Source organism: Pseudonaja textilis, chromosome 1 (genome assembly GCF_049901715.1).
Source record: "Pseudonaja textilis isolate UNSWEBS1 chromosome 1, rPseTex1.2, whole genome shotgun sequence".
Lineage (NCBI taxonomy): Eukaryota > Metazoa > Chordata > Lepidosauria > Squamata > Elapidae > Pseudonaja > Pseudonaja textilis.
Genome location: NC_141990.1, coordinates 151175193 through 151189938, shown reverse-complemented (window position 1 = coordinate 151189938; position 14746 = coordinate 151175193). Strand labels below are relative to the sequence as shown.

Genomic DNA, 14746 nt, shown 5'->3' with positions numbered 1-14746 from the left:
CCATAATAGGATTTCATCAGGTATCATGCATGCCAAAAAACATCTCTCTCCTGAATATCTAGATATAGATCTATTCATGTGAGAGGTTGCATGAAAAAGGTTCATGAGTCAAATAGTTTGGCTGGAGAGAAGTTAAGAGGAGTCAAAGAATGTTCTGTCTGGGGGACTTGGTGATCGCCTGAATCAGTCAATTGTAATGAGGGCTAATGGAATCTGAAAAGTGGGATATCAATACAATGGAATATTTAAAATGTGCTTAAATTATTGTATTGCTTTTATCTGATGTTTATCTTAACAGCAAACATTTTCTCTAGGCAGGGCACCAGGGAGTTGACTGTGGACTATCTTGCAAACTTTGCATCCTTTATGAGAAACAGTCCAAAATTCAGAGGAAGATTAGGTAGAGCTTCACGGTGAAACATTGCTAACATTTTTTTATGCTCCAAGGAAGTGAGCAATGGATTTTTAAAAGTGCATCTTGCTTCACTCCACCTTGATATATTATTATTATTTTATGGGTGAAAGCTAAAAAAATGTTCTCTTTTACCACCCTGGCTAGGGAGATGTGCTCCTTGGGGAATGTAACTGAGACAAAAACACTTAAGTGTGGGCAGAGGCAGTTTCATAAATCTAAAACAACACATACTTACACACTTAATGTCTGACCTCAATTTTCCATGTAAATAATGTCATATTTGTAAGGAAGGGGCCCGCTGTGAGATTCTCATGAATAGATCCATTATATTGCACCTGACCTATAATCATTTCAGTCACTGTGACTCGTATGTAACCAAATGTTTTAGAAAGCTAAATCACATTAAGACACTTAATTTCACCGTGAGTCAGACTGAAATGCGTTTCATGCACTTGCACTAATTCCACCCAAACCCCTACCCACACTCCTACCCACACCCCTTCATGAAGTCTGAAGTACTGAGGGATTTTTATTTCTAACTTCAAACTTTTCAGCAGGGGAGAAATACCATAATATTTTCAGAACCCTTCAGTGACTCACATTCAACCACAGTGATCATTTAGGATTTGCTTTACTGTAACCATATATACTTTCTGACAAGAAAGAACTATGCTAATGTGGCTGGTGGGAATGAACTAGACTCCAGAGAGACTTTCTGGAACAATCTGAGGGAAGTCTAAGTTACCTGAAAACCTGTTCTGTCTCCAAGAAAAATACTCAAGAGAAACTTAAATCCTCTGTGGGAAATATTAGTCGATAGCCATGAAAGGGAAATTGATTATAAATTAGGTTTCTCCCTCACTGTTTTATTTTTCAGTGTTATGTAGCCTGTACAGGTCAAAATTGATAAAAATGACAGGAAATGTTTCTGCTCCCTTAAATTACTTCTAGGCCAACGCTCACTTCTGTTTTGCAGACCCTCATGAAATGTGAGCCATTAAATGTGAGAATGCTATTCATGGCTGGGGTTGGCACTAGAGCCAGTTCATACACACTTTAGACGATTGGATAGAATTATGCTCCTTAGGCTTGCAAGTCAGGTCTTATAAAAATCTAATCTTTGATAAGGATTAATTAGTTCTTCCCCTCTAGAGAAGCTAAATGTCTTTGACTACCTGATAACATTTTCCCATTTTCTTCTTCATTTTTTATATCTGCTACATATTATTATTTCAACTTTTCAGTAATATTGTGCCATAGCACTGTTTTATAAATAACAGTTTAAAAATATTTATTTATATATCAAATTTAGAAATCACCCATCTCTCACAATTTTAGTCCTATTGATCAACATGGCATGCTAATCAGAGATGCTATTCAGCAGGTTCTGACCAGTTCTGGAGAAGTATTGGAAATTTTTAGTAGTTTGGAGAACCAGCAAATATCACCTCTGACTGGAGATTTTACACTATCCTTCCCCTGCCACGCCCACCGAGCCAGGCCCACAGAACCAGTAGTAAAAATTTTTGAATCCCATCACTGATGCTAATGTATATATAGCATATTATAGCATTAAGTGTAATAATTGAAATTGATCACTAAACAAGGTTTTCAATATTTGCGAATATTTCAATAAAATAATACATTAACCTTCAAGCTGAGCCCAAAAAGAAACTGAATTCTAAAACTTCTTATTCCAAAAAGTGCCCAAATGCTTGCTAATAGAGTGTAAAGTATGGAAAATTAAATCCACCTTTCCTAAACTGCGATGGTAATTTATGAAGTAAAAAAATCTGAAGGATGCCCCTGCCAAAGGAAGTTATTTAACTGCATATAAATTTGCTTGGAGTAATATAAATCAGTCTCACATTAATTTTAATCACATTTATGTTACCCCAATTCTCAAAACAAATTTTTGAACTTCTGTCTATATCTTGTCTCATTTAAGGAAAATTGAACAATAGCAAAATTGAGGCATCTTGGTGGCATAGTGGTTAGAATGCAGTATTGCAGGATACCTCTGCCCACAGCTGTGAGTTCGATCGGGATTGATCCATCCTTCCATCCTTCTGAAGTCAGTAAAATGAGGACCCAGATTGTTGGGGAAAATATGCTGACTCTGTAAGCCACTTAGAGAGGGCCGTAAAGCACTGTAAAGTGGTATATAAATCTAAATGCTACTCCTGTTGCTATTAACAGTATATATCCAGAAGAAAATTTTGTCTAGACTTAAACAAAAATGACTTTTCTATAAATTATATTTCACGCAACATGGCAAACACAGTCACTTTATAGTTTTTAAGGAAGAAATGTTTGATGTAAAAATAGGAAACACAACCATTGTAATGTTAATGATTGTAAATAATTTTATATAAAAACAGGGTGAGTACAATGGGAAGGTATCTAGAACTTAATATTGTTTTACTGATTCAATTTAATATCATTATTTTTAACGTTTATTAGCTTTTTTCTTTTACAGTTATTTTAGAGAATGACAAATAGAGATGATAGCAATATAAACAGGAATACTCAGAGTTTTGCAGTGATTTGCAATTATTTCTCAACATATATTTAGTTTTGCGTATTTAGTTATCAATAAATAATTAACTTTAAACTTTACAAGAGTTATAAATTCTGTTTACAATGTTTTATTCTCAATCTATTATATAGTTTCTCATTTATTTCTTTTTTGTTGGAATAGTCATTTATTTTATTGTTTTAAATGTTTTAAAATACATTTATAAGCAACAAAGCAAAAATATTTTTCCCACCGCAGTTAAGGAAGATTGGGTTAGAGCGTCAGATTTAATAAAATGGGCAAAATAAAACATGTCATGCTGATTTCATCATTTCTAACCTGATCATTTTGGGGGGAAGGATGGAAGGAATGACAAGAGGTGGACCAGCAACGTGTGGATGGATTTAGTTACAGTAGTGATGGGTAGACCATTAGAAGATCTGAAAGTTGGGGACAAATCATCAGGAAGTACGTTGATCTTTATGGTCACTAAGGGGTGACAATAACTTGATGGCACACAATCAAGCAATCAATACAAAATAGTTGTGGATTGGAAGGGAAGAATGAAGCTATTATTTTATTAAGCTGAATGCAATTCCTCTACCTATTCTTTACTTGTGATTAGAACATGTTTGACTCTTGATTATCTTCAGAAACAATTCCAAATAGATGTTGTTTTTCTTTTGTTGTTTTTAAGCCTTACAGGGAAATATGTAACCAAAGCTAGGGGTTTTTTTTTTTAAAGCCCTACTGAGTCATTAATGCCTTTCTCCCATACCTCTGGTAGCATTTCCTTCTTATTTGGGCAAAGGGTTTATTCTGGGTGTGTGTATATGTATACATCCGCATAGTGAAAAAATAAATAAGTCAGATCAGAATTGTTTCTGCATAGTTTGTTGTTTGGGTTTAATGAGCATCTGTCACACTGCAAATTACAGGCAGGTGCTCAGTGTGTAAAATCCTAAGAGGGGCCAGGTTCCATATGGCAGGCAAAGGTGTGCACGCAAGCTTCTCCCAACATCCAACCACAGCTCATCTTGAAAAGAAAAGATTAAGACAGCGTGAGCCACTGCAGTTTCTAGTGTTTATCGATTCTGTACGAATACTAAAGGCTGTCACTAAAGACTCCTTCAGCCATATCTTGCAGCATAAATATATAGAAGAGTTATTTAATAAAATATTTAATTGCTTAATGACATTGGGAAGAAGTTCTTGGGGATCATTAAGTTCTGATTTAAGCATGCAGATTTGGAATAATTGCCATCAGAGGGAGTCAGCAAATGCTTCCCTACTTGGTGACCAAACAGAAATAATTACTGAGAGTGAAGGAGCAGCACCAAATATTCACTCAGCAGCTGTTGCAATTCAGCTTCCAGTTCCAGCTAGGCTTCACATGAATATCCCCAGGCAATTGCAACTTTTATTATTAAAGTTTTACAGTTTTAAAGTAGGGCTACCGCATCTAAGCTGCAAAACTCCTGAAAACCACTAGATGGGGCAAGGAAATCCAATTCTTACTGCCATCCAATGGGCCTCCACATTTTTGCAGTCCAAAAATAGTGCTAGCCTTACATGAAGAGTGGAGATACAATGCCAGAAATTCCACACTTCACTGAACCTGACAGTTTTTTCACTATCAGTATGAATGTATGAACATGTAGTTATCTGCATAATACAGTGAGACCGATTTCAATTAAGTTGCTTCTTACAGCAAATGGTTATCTTGCTGAATTTATTTTCCCCACACGTGCATAATTTTAAAAAAATGTGAGACGTGACAGTCAATGTTTGTGAAAATGTTTGAAATTTTGAAATCAGATAAAGGGGACCAGCAATCACCCAGAAAAATTATGTAGGTGTTTCATTCTCTTTGACCTAATCACTCCCCGTAGTCCTCAACATACGACTACAATAGACCAAAAATTTCTGTTGCTAAGTGAGACATTAAGAGCATTCTGCCTCATTTTATTCCCTTTCTTGACACAGTTGTTAAGTGAATCATTGCATTTGTTGAGTGACATGGTTGTTGAGTGAATCTGGTCAGAAGGTCGCAAAAGGGGATGACATGATCTGGGACACAGTAATCATGATAAATATGAAACAGTTGCCAAGTTTTAATCATGTGATCCTGGGGATGTTGCAATGGTTGTAAGTGTGAAAAATGGTCAGTTTGTTACTTTTTTCAGTGTCATTGTTACTTTGAATGCTCACTGAATGAACTGTTGTAAATTGAGGACTACTTGTACTTTTAAAAATGAATCGTGGACTACAAAATGAAGTGTATGGATAAATGAATAGCCAAACTGGAAGTAAGGATGGTTTTTGGGGTAGCAAGGAAAGGAAGGGAAGTGATGTAAACCGTTTTTGTTGTTGTTTTTTTCCTTTTCTTCTTCCATACTTTTATTGTCTCTGATTCTTATTCCTTTTCTGCACTCTAGATAACACTGTGAAATCCCCATGTGCCTTTATTCAGGATTTCAAACCAGATGGTAACAAACTTTTTAGCTATTAACCGGTCATGGTAAGAGAGCCAGTTTAGTGTAATAGTTAAGGACTAGAAAGTGGGAAATGATGACTTCTAATCACACCTTAAGTTAGAAGCTGGGTGACCTTGGGCTTGTCACTTTCTCTCAACCATGGAAGGAGGCAATTATAAACCACTTCTGAAAAATCTTGTCAAGAAAACTCCAAGGCTTGTCTAAGTAGTCTCTGGGATTCAGAGACCATGGAATAGAAAGGGGGAAAACACAAGATAAATCCTGAGCTCTTCAGACTTTAAGCATTCCAAATTACTTTTTAATAACCACTTTCACAATTTCAGCTCTCATTTCCTTCCTTAAATTTGAAAACTTTATGGAGGTAAATCAAAATCTTTTTCATAATATAATGCTTCCAGGGTTCAGAATTAGAAACCCAACCCTTTTTATGTAGTCTCAGAGGTACCCAATAAAACCTATAAAAATATTTGGTTGACTTGATTACGATGATAGGATGCAACTTACTTTAAAATTTTAATCCATTTATTTATTAAAACAGCATTCAATTTCTTAGTTTCTTGCAAGCATTTCTTTCTATCTTTTTCAATTGTATATAAAATTAACTGTAAATTTGGAAACTCAAAAAAATTTCTCCAGTAATGTTAATAATTTAAGATTTTTGGATGCTACTAATGCATTGGGCCCAAGATATAAAGTTGAAATATCTTTTCACTGAGTATATTACCAATCAATATCTTAAGGCAAATCAAATTCTTTTTTTACATGTAAGTTTTAAGAGAATGATTAGCAGATAGTTGAAAGTGTCAGTCCAATTATTTGCCCAAGAATTCCAGAAGAAAAATTTGCCAGCAATTTTCAGTCTTGAATCAATCCATAATCTCAAAGTGTTGAATTCCACTTGCTTTCCCAGTTTTATACTTATTATTAATCTGAGACAAACAATTTGTAATATTTACCTCTGCCAGAAAAAATCTTGATGCCAAATATTTACTGCTATAATAATTCCAAGAGAAAGGAATCCAAACAATACACTTATCAAAACTATACCAATTAATTGACTACCCTGATAATTTAGCAAAATGTGCTATATCCATGCATTTTGTTAAAGGACACAGACAATTATGAACAAACATAAAATATTGACATACAGCAATAATTTGTATTTCACTTCAGTCCTTTAAGGTCCAACATATTATTGTATTGTCTAATGAAAAGAAGACAACGCTTACAAATCAAAATAAATGCAAAACATCTGGATTTGTGTAGAAATAATTCCATTTCTGATCATTCTGACTAATGGAATTGTTAACCTTGGAATAAAAAGTATATTTATCCAAGACATGCTATTAAAATGTAAGTTGTGCCACATCAAAGTCTTTTTCCATATCCAGTATTACAACCATCATTAAATCCAATGTATATATTGTATATCAAGTACATCTAATAATAATTTATGATTATCCAGGTTTGTGCTTTTTAATTAAACCAGATTGTGTAGTGAACTGTTGATGAAAGTTTTGAGTCTTTGAGCCAAGGATGTGTTAAAAATATAGTATATAAATTTAACAAAGATTTAACTTAAACATTCTGTAGGTTATTTTTCCATTTTCAGAATTAAAAGGAAGGAAAAGCTTTCTACATAAAAGTGCCAGAATAAACCTAAAAATAGTATGAGAGAAAGAAAGCAAATGAATACTTTATACCAATGTATAGGAAAGCTGTCTGGACTTAGGACCTTACCTAATATCACTGATTTAATACGTCCATTACTTCTTGCAGAGGCAATAACATAGCTAAATAGTCTTATTTTGAGTTTTATCTCATTGATTGAGAAAACCATTTAAAAACCATAATCCAAAACTATTAATTGGCATCATAAAGTAAAGATGAAAAAGTGCTGATATATCAAATTTGAATCATTATATAATTTGCACAAAAAATCCTTAATTGTATAAATGAGGTTATTTTCAGTTTAAAAGTCAAATATTTATTAGATATTCCCATTTATTACCAGGAATCTTGTTATATACGATTCAGGAAGTATTTAGCATCATTGTATAATGAAGATCATGCTACATTTTAGAAAACAAAAGCATTATTTTATTTATCTGTTATGTTTTTATAATGCCGTACTCCACTGACATCTGGAAATTTGCAATATAATCTGAATGAAACTGTGCATAATCTTATTTTCTAATGTTTTCAATTATACACGCTCCTTCTTTTTCCATAAGTCATAAGCAATAATCCATGCTTTGAAAGTATCCTGTACAGTTGCTGAGTTGGAAAAAAATCTCTCTAGGTCAACAAATGTTCATACTGTTATTTGAAATGTTCAAACTTCTTATTTCATCATCACATGATGTGAATCTTTTAAAAGTGTAATTAAGTACCATTTTGAAACAATATTTTTTTTGTCTTTAAAACCATTGATAATATAGCAGAAGCCTGGTTGGAAATTGTAATGCAGCCTGTATCACAGTTATCTATCTGGTCAAATAAAGATAAAAAATTAAAATAATAACGCAGTTGAATTTTAAAGGATACATGTGATTTAGGGATTCCCCTATTTTGTAAATGAGACACATTGGGGACTCAACAGTTAATAATCATCAAGAAAATTAAGACCAAGAAAGGATTTTTATTTATTTTTTGTTAAGGGGCGGAGGAATACAGCTATTTTCTATCCATGGATAAAATAAACATTTAAAAGGATACGTTTTAAAGTTTTAACTTTACGCTAAATCTGTAAGGGCTTTAGACTTTCCCTGAGATTTCTTTTTCTTTTTACAACCCTGTAATCCCTTGCTTTGGGGTCGACTGAATAAATCTGAGCATTTACTGGTCACATACCCTTCCTAATGACTACTCGGAGTTCATGGCAAATGTTTTCTTTTTGCACCCTGATACAGAAACATCTGCTGCTACCTAGGATTGAACTCTCAACCCTCCGAGTGGGAGGTGAGAGTCTTCACCACCAGGCCACCACACCGCTCATATTGCCATATATCCTGCAAACCTTTAAAAGCAAGTTATGCAGTGACTGTGTGGATTATCAGTCACATATTAACAGATGCTGAAACTTCCCTGAGATTATTATCTGATTTTATATCAAACAGAATATATGACACATTTTCTGAGGTTTCAAATTGTATCCATCATGAACTTTTATCTATGCTGAAATATGCACTAATAATTTCTTTTACCTTGAATTTCCTATACATAATCCATGTGATTATGCTTCACTGAGAGCAGTTACAGCAATTTGTTTCACTTATGTAGAAGGACAAATCAATGCTTAATTAGTTATAGTTTATTATTAAAAGATGCTGGTGAGCAGACCATATGCCATTACTTTGTATTTATGCAAAGAAAAACGATACTATAATGGCTGTTAAATTTTCCACAAAATAGGATTTTTGCAATGTCATCTTTAAATTGCCATTGCAATTTGCTTAAATATTCTACCCAGCATATTACAAAGGGTATTAATTTGCAAATTTTATAGGTATAGACGATGAAATTGTACATGAGATATACACATGTATATTCAACCATGTTTCATATAAATATTTCAATTTGGAAATAAAATGGCACATATTGAACACCAAGATACATCAGATGGAATATGCATTTAACAAAAATACAGAGCCCTGTTATTTATTTATTTTTCAGATTTAATTCAGTCCATATTGTATACTCTGATGAAGTCACTACATGCCTCAAACAGTTTAGGTTTTGATCTCTTGCCAACACAGGCCTAACTTTTTAGCAGACATTATGGCAAAATAAAACTTTCTTGAAAACTTTATTGATTGATGAACTATTTTGGAATCAGTCCAGCTGCACAGATTTCACTCTGCTCCAGTGAAAGACTGCCAAATCAACAAACTTTTTCTGAGACATACCTTTGAATGGAAGTTGCACTTTTAACTATATCCTTTGCTTAGCTAGCAACAGGTGGACTTTCCAAAGAATATAAGAGAGAGACAGAGAAAGAGAGAGAGAGAGAGAGAAACTAAGTCTTAGAAACAGACAAAAAGTGCTTTAAAGACATTATGGCGGGACTTCAAAGGCTCACATAATTTGGACATAAGTAAAAGAATATTCATCACTGAAAATCAAATTGAGAAGTTGTTTGCTACTTTGCAAATTTTCTTTGCATGCATTCCACAACCCCCAGGGTTTTTCTCTGTATATAAACAATTCAACAGGCCATAGCCATACTGGCATTTGTACAATTTTTAATAAAAAAAATAGCAGCCACATTGAACAAGATCTCTAGGTAGGCAAAAAAACAAAAAACAAAACCACTCAAACCTAATTTGTACCAAGCAGAAGTAAGAACGCTGTGGTATTTCTAAGTTATTTTGGTTTATTTTTAAAGCAAATGCCTTTCTTTAATAAGGTAGAAATAATATTTTGTCTGCATCAAGGGTAATGGAAATCTGTTGTTTTTCAGATATGGCTTCAGATTAAATATATTGTGGATACTTTACCAGCATGTTTCACTTCTGATAAGTGAGAATAACCATCAGAAGAAGAATGGGCTTCATACTATATGATGTATAAGATTTCCAAAACTGGATATCTGCCTTTTGAGAATGAACCCATCTATCCACCTTTGAAAAGAAAGTTTGAATACATATTATAATCCCTAGACTGAGCATTTTTTGTGTGTGGGGGGGAACTATATAATTCCAGACTTAGCTTAAAATACAGGGAATTAGTTATACTTGCAGAACTCATAATGGGTACAGTTTTGTACCTACCCTGAAAATGAGTTAGATCAGTGGTTCCCAAAATGGGTGGTACCATCCCCTGGGGAGTGGTGGGATGACTTAGGGGACGCTAAGAGGCAAGGGGGGTAGCAGAGGAATGCTGGAGGTGGGCCCCTCGCAGGGCGCAATTCAGGGGTGGGATTCTACTGGTTCATTACCGTTACCGGTAGTTCAGAGAACCAGTAAAACAGGCCCCTGGATGGCCCCACTCTTCTCCGCCCACTCCTCCATTCCCTGTCCAGTCAGTCCTGTGCCACTGATAGCCACAACAGTATGTTGCAGAAGCAGAGCAAGCAAAGCTGGAGGTCGATAATTTTCACTGCAAAAGCCTCCAGCTGCTGCATATTTTTTTTCGGTGCGGCTGGAGTCCAGCGAAAATTATCAACCTCCGTCTTTGCTCTGCTCCTCCAACGTGCTGCTGCGGCCACATTCTAGGCAGGGTCACCCCATTGACTGCTGCACCACTCCACTTGGACTTGCTTGGGCAAGCTCAATGGGGTGGACCTGAGGGGCTGGCACCTAGAATGCGGCCATAGCGGTGCATTGGAGAAGTGAAGCAAAGCCGGAGGTCAGTCATAAATTAGAACATTTGCTAAGCAACCGACCATTAAGTGAGGACCACTTGTATTTGGTTTGACAGTCACATGGCCATCTGGCCATACCCACCCAGTCACATGACCATCAAACCATGCCCATCTGGCCACATGACCACCAAGTCATGCCCAGCCAGCAAGCCACATCCAGTCAGTCACATGACCACCAAAACCACACCCATGAATTAGGCCACACCGACAGAACCAACTGTTAAGAAATTTGAATCCCACTCCTGAGGGATGAGTTTGTAGCGCCAAGGGGCGGTGGACTGAAAAAGTTTGGGAACCACTGAGTTAGATGAACTAGCAGAAGACATGATGAAAACTCATTAATTTCACAGCATATAGACAGATTTAACCATAGTTCCAACTGGCAAACCATGCTCATTCTAGACCAAACCAAGTCAAAATATGCTAGAGAATTCCTTGAAGCCTGGCACTAGGAACAAGTCAACCATCAATACTAGACACATAGATAACATCTACTTCCTGTACAAAAGAGACAATCAACAAGCCAAAAAGGGAACAGAAAGACCAAAATACCTCCTCATCAGCAATCAACATTCGGATGAGGATAGATTAACACCAAGGTTAACACTAAGAAGTAAACAATACCCCAACCAAAGAACTACCAAACAAGCTAACAGAAAACAGCCCAATCAAAGACCTTCCAAGACTGCTCCCACTAACACTAACAGGACAAACTACTAAAATACAAATTGAAAGCAAATCCCACTCCCTACTAACACTGATGATATTACCTCGTTTGAGTGGTGACATGTCTGCAAGAAAACAACCAAGTGCAGAGAGCACTAAGAACCCACCAATGTTTATTATAATCTCATAGAATAAATACACATGGAATATATTTGAATTCCCCTGAATATTGATGTATTTCATGAAACAAAGTTTGAAAAGTAGTAAGTACCATGCTCTGGTATAATTTTGAGTTACCTAGTGTACCAAGAATATTTATCATTGGATAAAAGAAATCTCTCAGGGCACCAAAGTAATGATGTGTGGGCTTGAAAGCTCTGCCTACTCCATAAGGTCTAGCAAAGGTCTAAACATTTATCTGAGATTGACTCTAGATAATTTAGTATCATATCTAGAGTTATTCCACATGGCATGAGAGGAAGATGTCTTGTGAATCATTTCAGGAAGACATATATGTTTGATATCATCCCCAACCTACCACAAAAGAGTATGCACATAATGAGTATACACTCATTACAATTATTTACCTGTTCCATTTTTAAAGTAGTATTTTTCACATTTTACCAATGCAAACCATGCTATTTGGATTATCAGGTTGACCTCTTGAGATACTTTTTTCAGACCCTTGTCTTTGCCAGAGAATTAGGACCCCAACCTGTCAAAACTGCCAATTGATTTCTAGGTCACCAGGTCTTAGAAAGATAGCAAGGGAAATTGCTCTTTCTGTTACCAATTATTCTAGGCTAAGTTAGCATGATAATGTCATAAATTAGGATTCTGTTAGTAGTATCAAAAATGTTGCAGTGGTCTTCTGGAAGAGGTTGCCAATGAGAGAAGAAGGTTTTAAGTCAACACTGTTGTCTCACTGACTGCAGAAAAAATGTTAAGGGCTTCTAGTCTTGCCCTGCAAAATTTTCTCCGTTTATTCAACGCCCAATACACTCATTACAATTATCACATCATCAGTAACTCATATTTTCCATGAATTTTGGCATACCTGTGTGGAACTGCAGATTCATAGCAGCTTCTCTTCAAATGCCAAATGGGACAGCCAGCACATTTGAACTATGAAGTGATTCAAAACTTGCGTAAAGCATTTGACAGCAAACTGGGAGACTAAAACTGGTACATATGCAGCCATGACAAAGTAGATAGTAGATATCTAGAATAGAATTTATGAAAATTTATCTAATCAAACTTATGGAAAAAAACAACAACCCTGTGTCCTTAAGTAGTACACATCACACAGTATGACAAATTTAGATGTTTGGGGAAAAATTAGGAAATAAATTATGAAACCAATAAAATAATATGGATTTGAATAGCTGTTAGTAATAATTTTCAATGTTCAATATGTAGTATATCTAGGAAGTTGTCAGTGGTTGGACAAACCAAAATATGCATGTAGGTATCTCAGTAGTATGACACCTGACAAATGAATTTTCAAACTCATGTTTCCATTTTTCTGCACACAATCAGAATATGGAGAATGAGGAAGATAATCCTTCAGAGAAAGAAGAAAAAGCACATCTCACTGAAATGATGGCAGTTTTTTGCACGAACATAGTAATATAACCCTATATGAGGTGGTCCTCGATTTATGACCACAACTGAGCCCAAAATTTCCATTGCTAAGCAAGACATTTGTTGTGAGTTTTGTTCCATTTTATGACCAATCTTGCCACAGTTGTTAAGTGAATCACTGTAGTAAAGTTAGGAGAACTTTTGTTAAGTGAATTCCCCATTGACTTTGTTTGTCAGAAGGTCCCAAAAGTTGATCACATGACCCTGGGACATTACAACCATCCTAAATACATGCCAGTTGCCAAGCATCTGAATTTTGATCATGAGACTATGGGGATGCTATAATGGTGAAAAATAGTCGTAAGTCACAATTTAATCCAGTTGTAACTTCAAGCAGTCACTAAACAAAAGGTTGCAAATCAATTCTTGCTTCTGTACTGGCTTTATGGCCTGACCTCTTGAAAGATAAAGTGGCAATGCTGCTACAATCGTTGTCTTATGGCACCATTGCATATACTTGTTTTCAAATCTGGGCTCCGATGTCATTTGCTTGGTTTTGTTTTGCTGGCCCTACACTCCTCCTTTCCTAGTGTTGGCATGTGAAGATGCTGTGGCTTCCACTTAGATTCCTTAACACTTTGTAATTGTATCATTGTGTATTTGTCACTTTGCACAATCCAAAGTTAAGCTCTGCCTGCACAAATACACTGTTATACATCTTGTTCTTCCCAGAAAGTGCTTCTGAAGCATTCTGTTATCAGTAGTTACCAGTACTCAAAAATAAGCCCCACCAAATTCAGACTTACTGAAGGTAAGCAGGATAACAGCCAATGGAATAAATGGGATCCAAGCAGAACCCATGTGTTTATTCTGATATTTGGATCTAGTACAGACAGTGAAGTACTTCATACACCAATAGTTCAAACAAATGGAGGTGTCATGTTGGTTAATACAGGCTAGATCATGCTTAAAACATTCGAAAGACAGACTGCTATTAAGAATAAAACAAAATAGCTCTTTAGTCCAAAAATCCATTTAATTTTTAAGCCTGTTTCCTGGGAGTGGGGGGGACAGGGTTTTTAGCTTTACATATAGCTAGAACGTGCCATTACAACTAGAATTAATATTATGTGTCAATGGTTCTTTGATAGGCTGTAATTGTATTGTACTGAAATTACTTGCTAAGATTTTAAATATATATTTACAGCAGCAAAGCTTGTTAAAATACCTCTCTGGCAAGGTTCTCTCTTTCCAGCATATGCCTTGGCTTCCAAAGGTAATGAACTCTTTCATAATAAATGCCAAGGCATAATGTGAGCAATTCTCAGCTTCCAGGAACCATCCCATAATGAGTCAACTGCCTATTCTATGTCAGAGGGTTGTTTTGTCTTTAATATTTGATGAAGAGATTCAGATGCCCTGACAGTGGAAATATTTAACCCAAAGGACCTAGAACCCCGGCTATTTTTCTGCAAAGTAGCCATTGAGCTGTGCATTGGAACACTACTACAATCCCCAATGCATATTCATGCTCTTTGATACTCTCTCTAAGTGGATTCAACCACATGCTGTCCAGATGGAAACCTGGCTAAATCATTACATTATATTGAAATAACCCAATGCCACCTGTTTCACTTGGGGTTCCTGCCAACATTTCCCCGTAAAACATTTATTTTGCTAATATTTTAGTTGGTCACCAC

At 35.6% G+C, this 14746-nt stretch overlaps 1 long non-coding RNA gene across 1 annotated transcript in view; it reads right to left on the bottom strand.

The window, feature by feature from the left end:
• The window catches only part of LOC148127867 (uncharacterized), a 31535-nt gene extending 17243 nt beyond the window's left edge, over positions 1–14292 (bottom strand). Inside the window, exons 1-2 of the long non-coding RNA XR_015741164.1 lie at positions 14275–14292; positions 12520–12684 (exon numbers count right to left, since the gene is read on the bottom strand). This is a non-coding gene — a long non-coding RNA (uncharacterized LOC148127867). The remainder of the gene's footprint in view (positions 1–12519; positions 12685–14274) is intronic.
• Positions 14293–14746: the final 454 nt, after the last annotated feature.